Consider the following 16,274-nt stretch of genomic DNA (forward strand, 5'->3'; position numbering starts at 1 on the left):
TTTTTCTCAATTTGTCTGTCATAGTTGACGTGTACCTATGATGAAAATTACAGGCCTCTCTCATCTTTTTAAGTGGGAGAACTTGCACAATTGGTGGCTGACTAAATACTTTTTTCCCCCAATGTATTCATTGACTATAACAGGGTTTTAAAATTCAATATTGTTGCACAATTTCTACTTAAAATATCAAATGGACCCAAAAGGCACTCATTTTATTGAACAGCCCTGGTACATTTGTATATTCTGAATTAGAGATACACTGTATTTGTAAAAAAGTTTTCAGATTTCTCTAGTGCCCCATGGAATTGGCTGTTGGTGGTAATGTGCAATTATGAACATTAACACTTTTTCTAATTCAACAGTATTTGTGAGTGGGTTTCACAGTGGGACTGCAATATGTAATCATGTAATTACTGATAGAGGGAATAAATAATTTTTCCACATCAACAATTAATGCTGGCTATTTTATTAGTGGTTCACAAATTGGTTCACAAATTCTTCACCTTTAATTGTTCTATTATTCTATGTAGATGAAATGCATTTGACTGTCAGCTAAATGGGTTTTGTTAAAAACACAGTTTCTGAAATTACATAACACGATCTGTATCCAGAGTCCCAATACTCAGGGAAAAAATAAAACAAACTAAGATGTGACATGGGAACCACGTCCATGCATGTTATTGCAACTTGACTACAGTGTGTCTCATTTTTACTTAACTTTAAACCAAAACGCAATTACATGGTTCAATGTTTTGCTGATTTCACATTGAATTGATGTTCGCCAACAACAATCTAAACATTGGACTGAGGTCTGTACCCAGTGGGAGGACATTCAGTTCTGCCTTAAAAAACATTAAGAACAGCTGCTCTTTCCATGGCATAGACTGACCAGGTGAATCCAGGTGAAAGCTGTGATGTCTTATTGATGTCTCTTGTTAAATCCACTTCAATCAGTGTAGATGAAGGGGAGGGGACAGGTTAAAGAATGATTTTCAAGCCTTGAGACAATTGAGACATGGACTGTGTATGTGTGCCATTCAGAGGGTGAATGGGCAAGACAAAAGATTGAAATGCCTTTGAACAGGGTATGGTAGTAGGTGCCAGGCGCACCGGTTTGTGTCAAGAACTGCAACACTGCTGGGTTTTTCACGCTCACCATTTCCTGTGTGTATCAACACTTGTTAAGCAATTGTTAAGCATTTACAATGGATTACATTGAGATTGTTTTTTCACTGGCCTACACACAATACCCCATAATGTCACATTTTTTACAAATGAATTACAAATGTCTTGAGTTAATACGTTTTCAACCCCTATGTTATGGCAAGCCTAAATAAGTTCAGGAGTAGAAATGTGCTTAAAAAGTCACATAATAAGTTGCATGGACTCACTCTGTGTGCAGTAATAGTGTTTAACATGATTTTTGAATGACTACCTTATCTCTGTACCCCACACATGCAATTAACTGTAAGGTCCCTCAGTCGAGCAGTGAATTTCAAACACAGATTCAACCACAAAGACCAGGGAGGTTATCCAATGTCTCGCATTGGCTGTGAAAGAAGAAAATTGAGGATGCATCAACAACATTGTAGTTACTCCACAATACTAACCTAATTGACAGAGTGAAAAGAAGGAAGCCTGTACAGAATAAATATATTCCAAAACATGCATCCTGTTTGCAACAAGGCACTAAAGTAATACTGCAAAAAATGTGGCAAATCAATTACACTATCGTTCAAAAGTTTGGGGTCACTTAGAAATGTCCTTGTTTTCGATAGAAAAGCAATTTTTATGTCCATTAAAATAACATCAAATTGATCAGAAATACAGTGTAGACATTGTTAATGTTGTAAATGGCTATTGTAGCTGGAAATGGCTGATTTTTAATGGAATATCTACATAGGCGTACAGAGGCCCATTATCAGCAACCATCAGTCCTGTGTTCCAATGGCACGTTGTGTTTGCTAATCCAAGTTTATCATTTTAAAAGGCTAATTGATCATTAGAAAACCTTTTGCAATTATGTTAGCACAGCTGAAAACTGTTGTGCTGATTAAAGAAGCAATACAACTGGCCTTCTTGAGACTAGTTGAGTATCTGGAGCATCAGCAATTGTGGGTTTGATTACAGGATCAAAAATGGCCAGAAACAAAGGACTTTCTTCTGAAACTTGTCAGTCTATTCTTGTTCTGAGAAATGAAGGCTATTCCATGCGAGAAATTGCCAAGAAACTGAAGATCTCGTACAACGCTGTGTACTACTCCCTTCACAGAACAGAGCACACTGGCTCTAACCAGAATAGAAAGAGGAATGGGAGGCCCTGGTGCACAACTGAGCAAGAGGACAAATACATTAGAGTGTCTAGTTTGAGAAACAGACGCCTCTCAGGTCCTCAACTGGCAGCTTCATTAAATAGTACCCACAAAACACCAGTCTCAACGTCAACAGTGAAGAGGCGACTCCGGGATGCCCACCTGGCTTGACGAGAGTTCATCCGTTTCGCTGCCCGTATGTGCTCCAAATTCCGGTGGTCAGTAAGAATCCAGAATGGATGGACTGCGCCCTCCAGCCAGTGTCTCCATTCCTCCAGAGCGAGGACCACCGCCAACAGCTCCCTGTCTCCAACTCCATAGTTCCTCTCTGTGGGGGTAAGCTTTTTAGAGAAAAAGGCACAGGGATACATTTTCTCTGGCTTACCGTGCTGCTGGGAGAGGACCGCACCCACGCCCTCATCCGATGCGTTCACCTCCAGGATAAAAGGACGAGATGGATCTGGGTGTTTTAGGATGGGCGCTGTGGTGAACCTCTACTTCAGCCTCTTGAAGGCAGAGTCAGTCTCAGGGTTCCAGGCCAGCTTCTGAGGCCCACCCTTAAGGAGAGAGGTGAGTGGGGCGGCTATGGAGCTGAAGGACCTGATGAAACGCCGGTAGACATTAGCGAAGCCCAGGAAGCTCTCTAGGCCCTTGATGGTGGTGGGAACTGGCCATGACCTGACGGTGTCTGTGTTCACTCCTTCCATGAACACCCCCTGAGGACTGATCTGGTATCCCAAGAAGGAGATGGCCTGTTGGTGGAATTCGCATTTCTCCCCCTTCACCAACAGGCTGTGTTCCCGGAGGCGGAGTAGGACAGCTTGGACGTCCCTGACGTGCTCCTTGAACGTAGCCGAGTAGATCAGGATATTGTCGATATACACCACCACCTGTCTACTCAGCATGTCCCGGAACACGTCGTTGACGAAGGACTGGAACACAGAAGGTGCATTGGCATGACGCAGTATTCATAGTGGCCTGAGGTAATGCTGAATGCCGTCTTCCACTCGTCTCCTTCCCAGATTCGGATCAGGTTGTAGGCACTCCTCATGTCCAACTTGGTAAAGTATCGGGCCCCTCGTAGCTGCTCGATGGCCGTCGGAACCAGAGGGAGGGGGTACCGGTACTTGGTGGTGACTGCGTTCAGCCACCTGTAGTCAATGCATGGTCTCAGTCCTCCGTCTTTTTTGGCCTCGTAGAAGAAGCTGGCGGAGGCAGGAGAGGTAGAGCGTCTGATGAACCCCTATTTCAGGGTCTCCGCCACATACTTCTCCATGGCCTCAGTCTCCGCCATGGAAAGTGGGTAAATGCGACTCTTCTGGGGGTGTTGTCCCTCCAGCAGGTCAATGGTGCAGTCCCAGGGCCTGTGAGGAGGGAGACACGTAGCCTTTAATGAAGAGAAGACATCGGAGAGATCTGCGTACTCACGTGGAATGTTGGGCTGGAGGGCGGACTCCGGACTCTCCACTGACGTGGAACAATAACACCGGCAGGCAGGTCTTCCGGCATGAGGTGGACCAGGCTGTGATCCTCTTGGTGCTCCAATTGATGGTGGGGTTGTGTAGTCTGAGCCAGGGCAATCCCAAGACGATCCGGTGAAGGGGTGACGCAACGATGTGGAATGACAGCTCCTCGTGGTGCTCCGGTAGTGTGGGAATGGTGATGGTGATGGGGAGAGTGACATGCGTAATGGTGCCTGATCCAAGGGGTTTATTGTCCAGTGAGGTGACGTGTAGCGGAGATGGTAGTGGCACGGTGGTTTTGTGATAGGAGCTGACGTAACACTCACGGAGCGGCGACGGGAGTCATACCGCCTAGATAGGGAGCCGCCAGGAGATCTGTGGTCTGTGGTGGTGTAGGGGGTGCTGCCCACCTCCATGGGTGAGGACTCGGAAGCAGGACAGCTTCCATTGCTCAGATGGGGTGAGCGTCGTGGCTCTGCGAGGTGTTGGGAACGCCATCTCTCTCAACATGTCGTCAAGATGGATGGATGTGGTGATGAGGGTATCAAGGGCCATCTCGTCATCCTGACATGCGAGTTCCATCTTGATGTCCTCCCATAAGCCTCTCCTGAAGGCTATGCGCAGAGCAGGCTCATTCCAGCCAGAAGACCGTGCGGAAGCTCAGAGCGTACTCGGACGTGGGCCCCTCTCTCTGTTGTAGATGGAGGAGACGCTCACCCCCATCCCTTCCCTCCGTGGGATGATCAAACACCGCCCTGAACCTAGCGAGGAAGGTGGGGTAGGGAAGTGCCACTGCCTCCTCTCCTTCCCAGACTGCCGTGGCCCAATCCAGTGCCTTTCCTTTAAGAAGTGAAATCACCAGTGCTATCCTGGCTTGGTCAGATGGATATGCCCCAGGCTGACGACCCAGATAAAGGGAAACCTGTAGCAGGAAGCCGCTACATTTAGTAGTTTTACCGTCATAGCACTCCGGTAGGGCGAAGGTTCCCGCAGGTGTGGGTGATAGCACGGGAACAGGTGGATTGGGGGCACTCGCCGCTCCCTGAGGTGGGCAGATTATGCAGAGTTTGGAGCACTTCCTGCAAGGCGGCGTTCAACTGGGCAAGCTGCTGCTGGTGCTGGTCGAGGCACTGGGAAACTCCTGCTGCATCCATTTTCATTTGGTGTGTGATTCTGTGACGCGTACTGAGTATACGAAGAGGCAGGACGCAGACGCAGGAATTAACAAGGTCAAGGTTTACTTAACAATGAGCAAGAGAAATAACAAAGATAGAGTAAACGACACGAAGCTAAACAATCACACACAACATCATCCAGAACAGTCCAGGGCTAAATAGGGGTGGTGATGAGATGATGAGGTGCAGGTGCGCTGGAGGTGATTAGGGTGCGTTGGGTTTCCATTCCGGTGTAGCCGAGGTGGTGCGTTCAGACTGGTGGGGGAGCAACGGGAGGAGACGTGACACTCTCCCTGTCTGAGTCTGTAATACCAACATGTGTCAAGCAGACCACCATAGTCCCTGTGCCCAAGAACACTTAGGTAACCTGCCTAAATGACTGCTGACCCGTAGCACTCACGTCTGTAGCCATGAAGTGCTTTGAAAGGCTGGTCATGGCTCACATCAACACCATTATCCCAGAAACCCTAGACCCATTCCAATTTGCATACCGCCCCAACAGAGCCACAGATGATGCAATCTCTATTGCGCTCCACACTGCCCTTTCACACCTGGACAAAAGGAACACCTGTGTGAGAAAGCTATTCATTGACTACAGCTCAGCGTTCAACACCATAGTGCCCTCAAAGCTCATCACTAAGCTAAGGACCCTGGGACTAAACACCTCCCTCTGCAACTGGATCCTGGACTTCCCGACGGGCCGCCCACAGGTGGTAAGGGTATGTAACAACACATCCGCCACGCTGATCCTAAACACAGGGGCCCCTCAGGGGTGCGTGCTCAGTCCCCTCCTGTACTCCCTGTTCACTCATAACTGCATGGTGCCAGGATAACAACCTCTCCCTCAACGCGATCAAGACAAAGCAGATGATTGCGGACTACAGGAAAAAGAAGAGGACCGAGCACGCCCCCATTCTCATTGATGTGGCTGTAGTGGAGCAGGTTGAGAGCTTCAAGTTCCTTGGTGTCCACATCATCAACAAACTAACATGGTACAAGCACACCAAGACAGTCGTGAAGAGGGCACGACAAAACCTATTCCCCCTAAGGAGACTGAAAAGATTTGGCATGGGTCCTCAGATCCTCAAAAGGTTCTACAGCTGCACCATCAAGAGCATCCTGACTGGTTGCATCACTGCCTGGTATGGCAACTGCTCGGCCTCCGACCGCAAGGCACTACAGAGGGTAATGCGTACGGCCAAGCTTCCTGCCATCCAGGACCTCTTTACCAGGCGGTGTCAGAGGAAGGCCCTAAAAATTGTCAAAGACTCCAGCCACCCTAGTCATAGACTGTTCTCTCTGCTACCGCACGTCAAGCGGTACCGGAGCACCAAGTCTAGGACCAAGAGGGTTCTAAACAGCTTCTACCCCCAAGCCATAAGACTCCTGAACATCTAATCAAATAGCTACCCAGACTATTTGCATTGCCCCCCCCCCCACCCCAATTTTTTTTCTCCAGAAAATCACATTGTAGGATTTTTTATGAATTTATTTGCAAATTATGGTGGAAAATAAGTATTTGGTCAATAACAAAAGTTTCTCAATACTTTGTTATATACCCTTTGTTGGCAATGACACAGGTCAAACGTTTTCTGTAAGTCTTCACAAGGTTTTCACACACTGTTGCTAGTATTTTGGCCCATTCCTCCATGCAGATCTCCTCTAGAGCAGTGATGTTTTGGGGCTGTCGCTGGGCTACACGGACTTTCAACTCCCTCCAAAGATTTTCTATGGGGTTGAGATCTGGAGACTGGCTAGGCCACTCCAGGACCTTGAAATGCTTCTTACGAAGCCACTCCTTCGTTGCCCGGGTGGTGTGTTTGGGATCATTGTCATGCTGAAAGACCCAGCCACGTTTCATCTTCAATTCCCTTGCTGATGGAAGGAGGTTTTCACTCAAAATCTCACGATACATGGCCCCATTCATTGTTTCCTTTACACGGATCAGTCGTCCTGGTCCCTTTGCAGAAAAACAGCCCCAAAGCATGATGTTTCCACCTCCATGCTTCACAGTAGGTATGGTGTTCTTTGGATGCAACTCAGCATTCTTTGTCCTCCAAACACGACGAGTTGAGTTTTTACCAAAAAGTTCTATTTTGGTTTCATCTGACCATATGACATTCTCCCAATCCTCTTCTGGATCATCCAAATGCACTCTAGCAAACTTCAGACGGGCCTGGGCATGTACTGGCTTAAGCAGGGGGACACGTCTGGCACTGCAGGATTTGAGTCCCTGGCGGCGTAGTGTGTTACTGATGGTAGGCTTTGTTACTTTGGTCCCAGCTCTCTGCAGGTCATTCACTAGGTCCCCCCCGTGTGGTTCTGGGATTTTTGCTCACCGTTCTTGTGATCATTTTGACCCCACGGGGTGAGATCTTGCGTGGAGCCCCAGATCGAGGGAGATTATCAGTGGTCTTGTATGTCTTCCATTTCCTAATAATTGCTCCCACAGTTGATTTCTTCAAACCAAGCTGCTTACCTATTGCAGATTCAGTCTTCCCAGCCTGGTGCAGGTCTACAATTTTGTTTCTGGTGTCCTTTGACAGCTCTTTGGTCTTGGCCATAGTGGAGTTTGGAGTGTGACTGTTTGAGGTTGTGGACAGGTGTCTTTTATACTGATAACAAGTTCAAACAGGTGCCATTAATACAGGTAACGAGTGGAGGACAGAGGAGCCTCTTAAAGAAGAAGTTACAGGTCTGTGAGAGCCAGAAATCTTGCTTGTTTGTAGGTGACCAAATACTTATTTTCCACCATAATTTGCAAATAAATTTATTAAAAATCCTACAATGTGATTTTCTGGAAAAACAATTCTCAATTTGTCTGTCATAGTTGACGTGTACCTATGATGAAAATTACAGGCCTCTCTCATCTTTTTAAGTGGGAGAACTTGCACAATTGGTGGCTGACTAAATACTTTTTCCCCCCACTGTATTACCTCAATTACCTCGACTAACCGGTGCCCCTGCACATTGACTCGGTACCAGTACCCCCTGTATATAGCCTCGCTATTGTTCTTTTTAATGCTGCTCTTTAATTATTTGTAACTTTTATTTTGTATTATTTTATATTGTATTTATTTGCGTGATTTTTTTTGGTATTCTTTCTTAAAACTGCATTGTTGGTTAAGGGCTTGTAAGTAAGCATTTTACTGTTGTATTTGGGGCATGTAACAAATACAATTTGATTTTATTTGATTACTGAGTACCACTCTCCATATTTTCAAGCATTGTGGTGGCTGCATCATGTTATGGGTATGCTTGCAATCGTTTTTATGACTGGGGAGTTTTTCAGGATAAAAAATGTACGGTATGGAGCTAAGCACATGCAAAATCCCTAGAGGAAAACCTGTTTCAGTCTGGTCTCCACCAGATACAGTGAGATGAATTCACCTTTCAGCAGGACTATAATCTAAAACAGAAGGCCAAATCTACACTGGAGTTGCTTACCAAGAAGACAGTGAACGTTCCTGAGTGGCCAAGTTACTCTTTTGACTTAATCTACTTGAAAATCTATGGCAAGACCTGAAAATGGTTGTCTAGCGATGATCAACAACCAATTTCGTAGAGCTTAAAGAGTTTTGAAAATCTTTTTTAATTTTTTTGTTGTAATTTAGCAGACGCTCTTATCCAGAGCTACTTACAGTTAGTGAGTGCATAAATTTTTTCATACTGGCCCCCCTTGGGAAACGAACCCACAACCCTGGTGTTGCAAGCGCCATGCTCTACCAACTGAGCTACACGGGGCCACATAATAATAATGGGCAAATGTTGCACAACCCAGTTGTGGAAAGCTCTTAGAGACTTACCCAGAAAGACTCACAGCTGTAATCACTGCCAAAGTTGCTTCTACAAAGTATTGACTCAGGGGTGTGAACATTTTGTAAAAACATGTTTTCACTTTGTCATTATGGGATATTGTGTGTAGATGGATGACAGAAAAAATACATTTTACCCATTTTGAATTCAGGCTGTAACACAACAAAATGTGTAATAAGTCAAGGGGTATGAATACTTTCTGAAAGCACACACACAAGCAGCAATCATTATTGGATTTGATGTCCAGGACTACGCTACAAATTAAAGCGGCAAAACGTGGGTGGTACAATTGGTGCTCTTGCAGTCGCAGCGTAACAAGGGAAGAACACCATCACAAGTTTTACACATCAACAGTGTACCATGATCGGTTTTAATCTGTACTTTAACGATATCATACAATGAATTGGGCCCCATTTGGTCTATGTAAAAAAGCAGCACTTGTGCCAAACGAGGTCCTACACTGCCCATATCAAACTAGATTGTATGAAATGCATACAAATTAAAACTGAACTGTACATCAGTTCAAACATGCTCTCTCTCTCGTAATGCATGAATGCTTTTATACTGAATACCAGTTTTTATGAAATAGGGTAATGCCCAAATCGAATGTGAGTTTTTTGTCTTCAACTGACAAGTGTCCTTGTGTCCCATTGAGTTTACAAACTACCCAGTGCAGTCCTTGTTTTAGTAACAATTACGCATCAGGCACTTTGAATAGTCCAGGAGATGAGCACTGATAAACCTTGATATGATAATAGGCAATGTGTGTGTGTGTGTGTGTGTGTTTGCGTGAGTGAGCGAGACACATTTAAAATAATGAATTATAATATAGTGGGGAAAAGTAAAATAAAATGATACTGCAACATCACCGAGGTCAGATCTCATCTCTCTCCTGATGGTAACCATGGTAATAACCAGGCTGAAGTCTGTTAAATAGTAACTGTTCCGAGTTATATATATATATTTTATACCAAGATCGCTTTGACCTCTCTCTCTTCTCACTCTCTCCATTTCCCTCTATATTTTCCTCCTCTTCAAGTAAAGATCTCCTTTTGTGCTGCCTGCAGATAAAAGGGAAATAATCAATGGCATACAATATGGTTGTCATGGAAACTGGGAATACTGATTTATCCCCTCATGTCTGGCTTGGTTGGATCCAGGAACCATGATTAGCTAGCACAGTCCCATCTGGAATAAACTGCTGTAGAACATGGAACAGGTTATCAGAATAAAAATGGTGTAGTAATGTGTTCATTCAAAGATGCGTGGAATAAGAATCCTTCGGTTTAGTGTGTATTTTGTTTAACAAAATGCCTTCTGCATCAGTGGTTGAATGAAGAGTTGTACGTTTAGACTTACTCTACCCATTGTTGATAGAAATGTAAGGCATGGAGTTTGCTTTCAATTCATTCACCATTCCAACTCCAAACTTCATCGTATCAGCCTGTAGGAAAATTATATCTCTCAAAATGCTTAGCATTTTTTATTTTCATGGTGTGGCAGCATGTGGGGTGAAGTGCTGCTGCTACAGAGCTACTAGGTTCAGAGAGACAACATGTGTGTGGCAGCGGTCTTCATCCTGGTCCTTGAGACCCAGGATGTATAGGTGTTCTAGCAACTGATCAAGCCCTTGATTAGTTAAATCAGGTTTCTTGTTATTGGTCTTCAACAAACGGCTGCACATCCCGTTGATCTAGGGTTGAAGAACACACATCTGTGGGCACTAAATAAAGTGCACATTCTGCTGCTGGAGGAGCATCTTTTGAACAGATAGAGATTTCCTATGTAGTCAGATATTACTACATAGGAAATTGAAGAACACACATCTGTGGGCACTAAATAAAGTGCACATTCTGCTGCTGGAGGAGCATCTTTTGAACAGATGGAGATGTCCTATGTAGTCAGATATGATTTATCAACCCTGTTGGTTGGTGTCCTAAGGCAATGCCTCAATGACAATGTATAACTGTCAGTCTTCTTCAGAGGACGGAATACAAATAAATGACTGAGGAGTAAAACAAATATAAAGGTCAACTGACAGTATGCCATAGCTGCCAAAATATCACCCTATAGGCATATGTGTTGTATAACTAATATTTAGCATTTAGCATTTTGGCCCCCTGTAGCTCAGTTGGTAGAGCATGGCGTTTGCAACGCCAGGGTTGTGGGTTCGATTCCCACAGGGGCCAGTATGAAAAAATGTATGCACTCACTAACTGTAAGTCGCTCTGGATAAGAGCATCTGCTAAATGACTAAAACTTCAATTTAAATGTAAAGACTGTGTGCAGGTATATTTGAATAATCCAGTCTCTGTAATAACCTACTTGTATTCTTAGTTGCACTGATGATATAGCATTGTAATAATGGGATGTTTAGAAAGACATTACCACAGACACAAGCTAAGGTCCCAGAAAGTTCCCAATGTTTCCCAAATGGTGGGCACATGCCCATAATTTCAAACACCATTGAATGTTTTAGTCATGGTAGAGCTGTTTTGTTTTGCTCAAAATTAATGTGTAGTTGGTAGGCTGTTGTCTGGTTCGTTTGTGATCATTTAGGCTACCGTTTACCGTGCATCCTGTAAGCCTATACCGCAATTGCGCCCATGCTTCCCACACACTTCCCCCTCTCTCGTAACCTCATCTTGTTACGCTGCGTGTGTGTGAGCGAGAGAGAGAGTGTGAGAGAGAGCGCGCCAGAGAGAGAGAGAGAATAATTGAGAAAGAGCGATTTCACCAATCGCCTTACAACACCTCCGCCTCTTTCTGACCATTTTCTTCTCAATCATCTCGTTGCAAGTGACAGAGCTAGAGGAAGCGCAACAAAATAGATTGGCGACAATGTATACAACATAACCTGTGCGGACACCATCGATCAATCCATCGCTCCAAGCTACGGATAAAGTCTGATGCAGCACCATAGAGAAATAGATTTGACGGTAGAACGGAGGGAGCATCGAAGCTGCAACTCCTTAGAATTAACCAGTTACTTTGGAATGTGATGCATTTACATTTCGGTTTATTTGACTTCAATGAGGTGATGACAGACTACGACGTGTCCTCAGATCTTCCCCGCTGCTATCAGCAAACAGAGTGTAGCCTACGAATTGGAAAATATTACATGTTTAACGCATCTTCTGGATTTTGGGCATATGCGCGAATTGGAAAGGTATAATAAGTCTATTGGCTATCTTTTCTTTATTGCTGGACAGACGTGGTGTGTAAACGCGCATAGCCTGAGCATGAGGATGCATTCGTAGCCTAGTTGTTGGCATACACCCTAAAGCTCTACACACGTTTGTGCATGTATGATAACTCCGGCCTTGTCATATCGATTAAAGTAGGGGGGATTTATGATACGCATTTAACCTAAAAATGAAGGCTATTTCAATATTGACACATCGTTCTGGGAATTGCAATCACATTTCTGATGGCATGCAATAATAAGCTGTTTCTTTCACAGAAATACTGAATGCATTTGACAAACAATTGACAGATTAACCTACCTGATCATTTAATCATTGGATTGATCATTAGGCTATCAGAGAGTACAACTAGGCCAATTTTTTTATAATATAATGCTAGTTATGGTATTGAAAGAGTAATAGGCTGCAAAAATAATCACAACAAAAAGATGAAAAAAATCAGCCTCAGAAGAGATTCTGTAGGTTACCGAGGAAACGGCAAAGGAATCGCATTTCAGCTTTGGGGTTGTAAAACAGTCGGAAGAGAAGGAGCCGGGGGAAAAGACCAAGGAGAGGCCGCGGCCAAGGAGCATTCTGTGGGACTGCACGACAAGGAGCTACTGCTGCCAGCACTGGAAAGCGTGGCTTGGGGTTGGTGGAAGAAAGAATCAAATAATCGTGAGACGTCATAACAATCATTATAACAATACACATCACGATATCTTTTGAGTAATACCATATTTTTGATTGTGTTAAGAGGCGTGGAAAGCAGCCATTTCAAAAATATATATATATTGATCATTATTAACATGTTTTAAAAAAAGGCTATTTATAATGTGTATGTTGTGTTGTATAACTAATATTGATCATTTAAAGACTATGTGCAGGTATATTTGAATAATCCAGTCTCTGTAATAACCTACTTGAATTCTTAGTTGTACTGACGATATTGCATTGTAATAATGGGATGTTTAGAAAGACATTACCACAGACACAAGCTAAGTCCATGTCACAAGCAAAACAAACTCACTTAAAACAGTATCCTGTTAATGTTATTCTCAAAAATCTGCACACTGTTAAGAACTGCCAGCAAGATGATCAGCCTTATGACTCCTTGTCATGTTGGTAAAAGACATGTGCTTACTTCACAGAGATCTGTCTTAATTTATTCAAAGTATATTATCATAAATGCAATTGCACACACATCTACAGTAAAGGTGAACATTTTCAAATGCATACTAATTTAGCTTAAAACAATGAGATGCACACACCTATTCCTGTCCAATGTGATGTGAAGAGTACCAATTTGGTCGTGATAAAGGAGTATGGATATCAGGAAACTTTAAGTGTCTCAAATGTGGTTACAGAGATTGCTGTTAAGCACAAGCTAACTTAAAAAGGAGGGTACCCTATATCCTATTACTGGACACATCTCAGCCCACACCCTCAACCTGGGTTGTGGACCAACAAAACCTGGAACCTCTTTAAAATAGTCAACCATAGGCGGAAGCAACCTGGAAAACTAACTCCCCTGCCTAAACAACTTGGAAACCAACCTTGACTCTTCCTACTCCAACTCACCCAGTTATCGAGCTGCAGTACTTGGAAATCAACGACTCGCAACCTGACGTTTGGGTAAGACCTGTAGATCTTTCAGCGTCTTTGATTATTTGTCTATGTAATTCTCTCCAATGTTGAATGTCAGAAGTGTCATGTCCAATCTAACTGAGACTGACTTGTAACTTTAAACTGCAATAACACTGAAGTTCCAGTCTATAGGATGCTCGACAAGGGCCCTGTCAATAAACAACACCTAGCTCCTACCCCTATGGCCATGTTGATCTGAATTAATTTAATAGGTATAAGTGATATGGTAGTAGCTCCTTCGCCCTCTGGTATGCTAGATGGAGCTACTACCATATGGTTTTACCTGTCCAATTCCTTCAGATCTACATGAAGTGCCCAGGGATTGTTTCAGGACCGGGCTGTGGGCTGTTGTGAAATGGGGAGGATACAGAACAGAAATCTGGATAAACACAGGCCAATAAGGGGCAAGGGATGGGGCTGGTCAGCTTCGCAAGTATGGACGTGGAATGTATGTTACTGATTGCTCAAAAGTGTTATTGTAACAATAGTTTTGGCCTTGGCCATGCATGCCATGTTGTACTGTTCAGAGGCTACCTGTTGTTTGTTGTTGGAGGACCTGAGGCCCACAATGTTGTTATTACCAGTATTTCTTCCCGGTTAATGTATTGTAACCAAGGATGTAGTGGAGTCTTTTTATATTTGGTGAATAGCCTTATGCACCTATTATGCTAAATTAGCATTGTTAGTGTTAGCGTTTGTTACTCTGCAAACTTTAATACCCACCTTTTAACCCCTACATCCCTGCTTGTAACACTACACACATACAGTATACTTAGGTTCTTAGTTTGTTCCTGTTAAAACGCTAGCCTTACCGTTTCCATTTTGGCCAGAATTAAATAATTACAGATGGTGGATTTTCCACAACTCGTTTTCAGAAGTGTTTGACTTGCACAGCAGTGTGTCCTGGATTGGAGGGAGTTGACACTTGATTTAGCAATAAGCAGTCACATTCAGTGAGCCGGATGACTTTCCAGCCAAGTTTTCCATCCGCACCGAATTGGTCACACCATGGGACAGACAATTTCTAAACTCACTAGATCCAGGATGTGCTGCTGTGCAAATCAAAGGCACTCCTGATAGCATAGTTGTGGAAAGTCCTCCATACTCAATGATAGCGTTCCAACCCTTGTTCTGTGCTCAGTCTACCTGGCAAATACATCTTATTGGCTGCTAGTCAAAGAACGGCTTTGAACTTTTGCCATGAAGATGTCTATTGATGTCGTGTTTCCAAATGTAAAGCTCCTGTTATCTGACTCAGTTTACTCCCGTATATAGCATTAGCTTTGTACTGTACCTAACAGATTGGAAACCGAAGTTAGTGTGTGCAGTGAAAACTTCAAATGGACAGTTGTCATGGTAACAATAGAAAAAGTGGAGAATTGGGAACAGCATTGAAGCAGATAGAAACCTACAGTAGATGCTGTGGCAAACTCCTGCAGTATCATTTTTGTTTTTCACACACATCAAATTGTTAATCAAACACTAATCAAGAGTGTTTGAGTGGAGTAAGCTACAGATGTTAATTAACCCCAGAGTCTAAGCCTCTAACATTTGCAATATCTACTAAGCTACCAACATTTTCAATTTTTTAAGATGCTCATAAGATGGACCATTTAGCCATTTGATTTGGAATTTTAGGACCCCTGTAGGTATCCAAAATAAATATAAAACAATTATTTGACGGAACATTGAATTTGGTATTACTGCTATTAGCCCATATTAGCATTGAATAACAGATTCGTACAGGGCAAAAAATATAGTCCAAAAAGTAAATCAAAAGGAAGTATGCTTTGAAGTGTCTGAAATGCATCTGAGATATATAGGAAAGCATCAAGGACAGGGAAAAAAGGTTACATATGCAACCCTGGTTCCAAAGAAAGCCTAACCATTCATTTTTACAGCACAGTCACAGATTGCCTTCTAATGAGTCCTGTTAAGCTTGTGGGCATCATAGAGCAAAACGGACGACACGTTCGTTCCAAATACTGGGCTCAAACAGTTCAGACTTCACAGACGTTTTCGTGAGAAGACCTGTGCGGAGTTGGCACGTCGACAGGACCGACTTTAGACAAGTCCTTTGAAGCTTGTGGGCGTCGTAGAGCAGAATGGACTACATGTTTCTATTTGTGAGAGTCTCAGCTTTTCAGAACTGGTTATAGTTATATAATAGTTTCTAGCTCAAATCGTTCTGACTTTACAGACATTTTCGTGAGAAGAGCTGTTTTAGGGATGTCTCCTGGTCTTACAAACACCGATGTAGCTTCCACCGCAGATGGTCGACACTGGTCGACACTGGCGGAATGCGTGGATTGAGACGCAGCCCATGCAAGAACATGGTTCAACACTGTTGAACCACAGAAATGTGACAGTTGTTGCCTGACAATCAAATGCCATGTGCAGAGATAATTTTCCTTCGTCCATTGTTTCTGCCATAATCATAATATTTCCTGGTGTCACACAACATCCGTGGATAAATGATCTATCAAGCAAAATAAATGGACAGCTGTCACACAACAATAGCATGTTTTAGCCAGCAACCTTTCAGTTACTGGCCCAAAGCTGGTCACCAAAAGCCGGAAATATTTTTTGAAAAGGACATGTATTCCAATTACTTCTAGTATCTAGTTAACACTAATTGACACCCAGTGTCATAACACGTTATGACACATATCATAT

General features: G+C 43.5%; 1 protein-coding gene across 5 annotated transcripts in view; it reads left to right on the plus strand.

Annotated features, from left to right (window-relative positions):
* Positions 1–16,274, plus strand: part of LOC121571972 (ras/Rap GTPase-activating protein SynGAP) — a 91,829-nt gene that overhangs the window by 34,673 nt on the left and 40,882 nt on the right. The window contains exons 1-2 of one of the 5 annotated variants that reach the window (XM_041883788.2): positions 11,459–12,629; positions 13,319–13,586. The exons of 2 other annotated variants lie outside the window; for them this stretch is intronic. The gene's annotated coding sequence lies outside the window, so the exon portion shown is untranslated. Of the gene's footprint in view, positions 1–11,458; positions 12,630–12,809; positions 13,587–16,274 lie in introns of those variants that run through there. 2 more of the 5 variants (XM_041883789.2, XM_041883787.2) reach the window with 2 other exon arrangements.

Source organism: Coregonus clupeaformis, chromosome 8 (assembly GCF_020615455.1).
Source record: "Coregonus clupeaformis isolate EN_2021a chromosome 8, ASM2061545v1, whole genome shotgun sequence".
In the NCBI taxonomy this organism is placed as follows: Eukaryota; Metazoa; Chordata; class Actinopteri; order Salmoniformes; family Salmonidae; genus Coregonus; species Coregonus clupeaformis.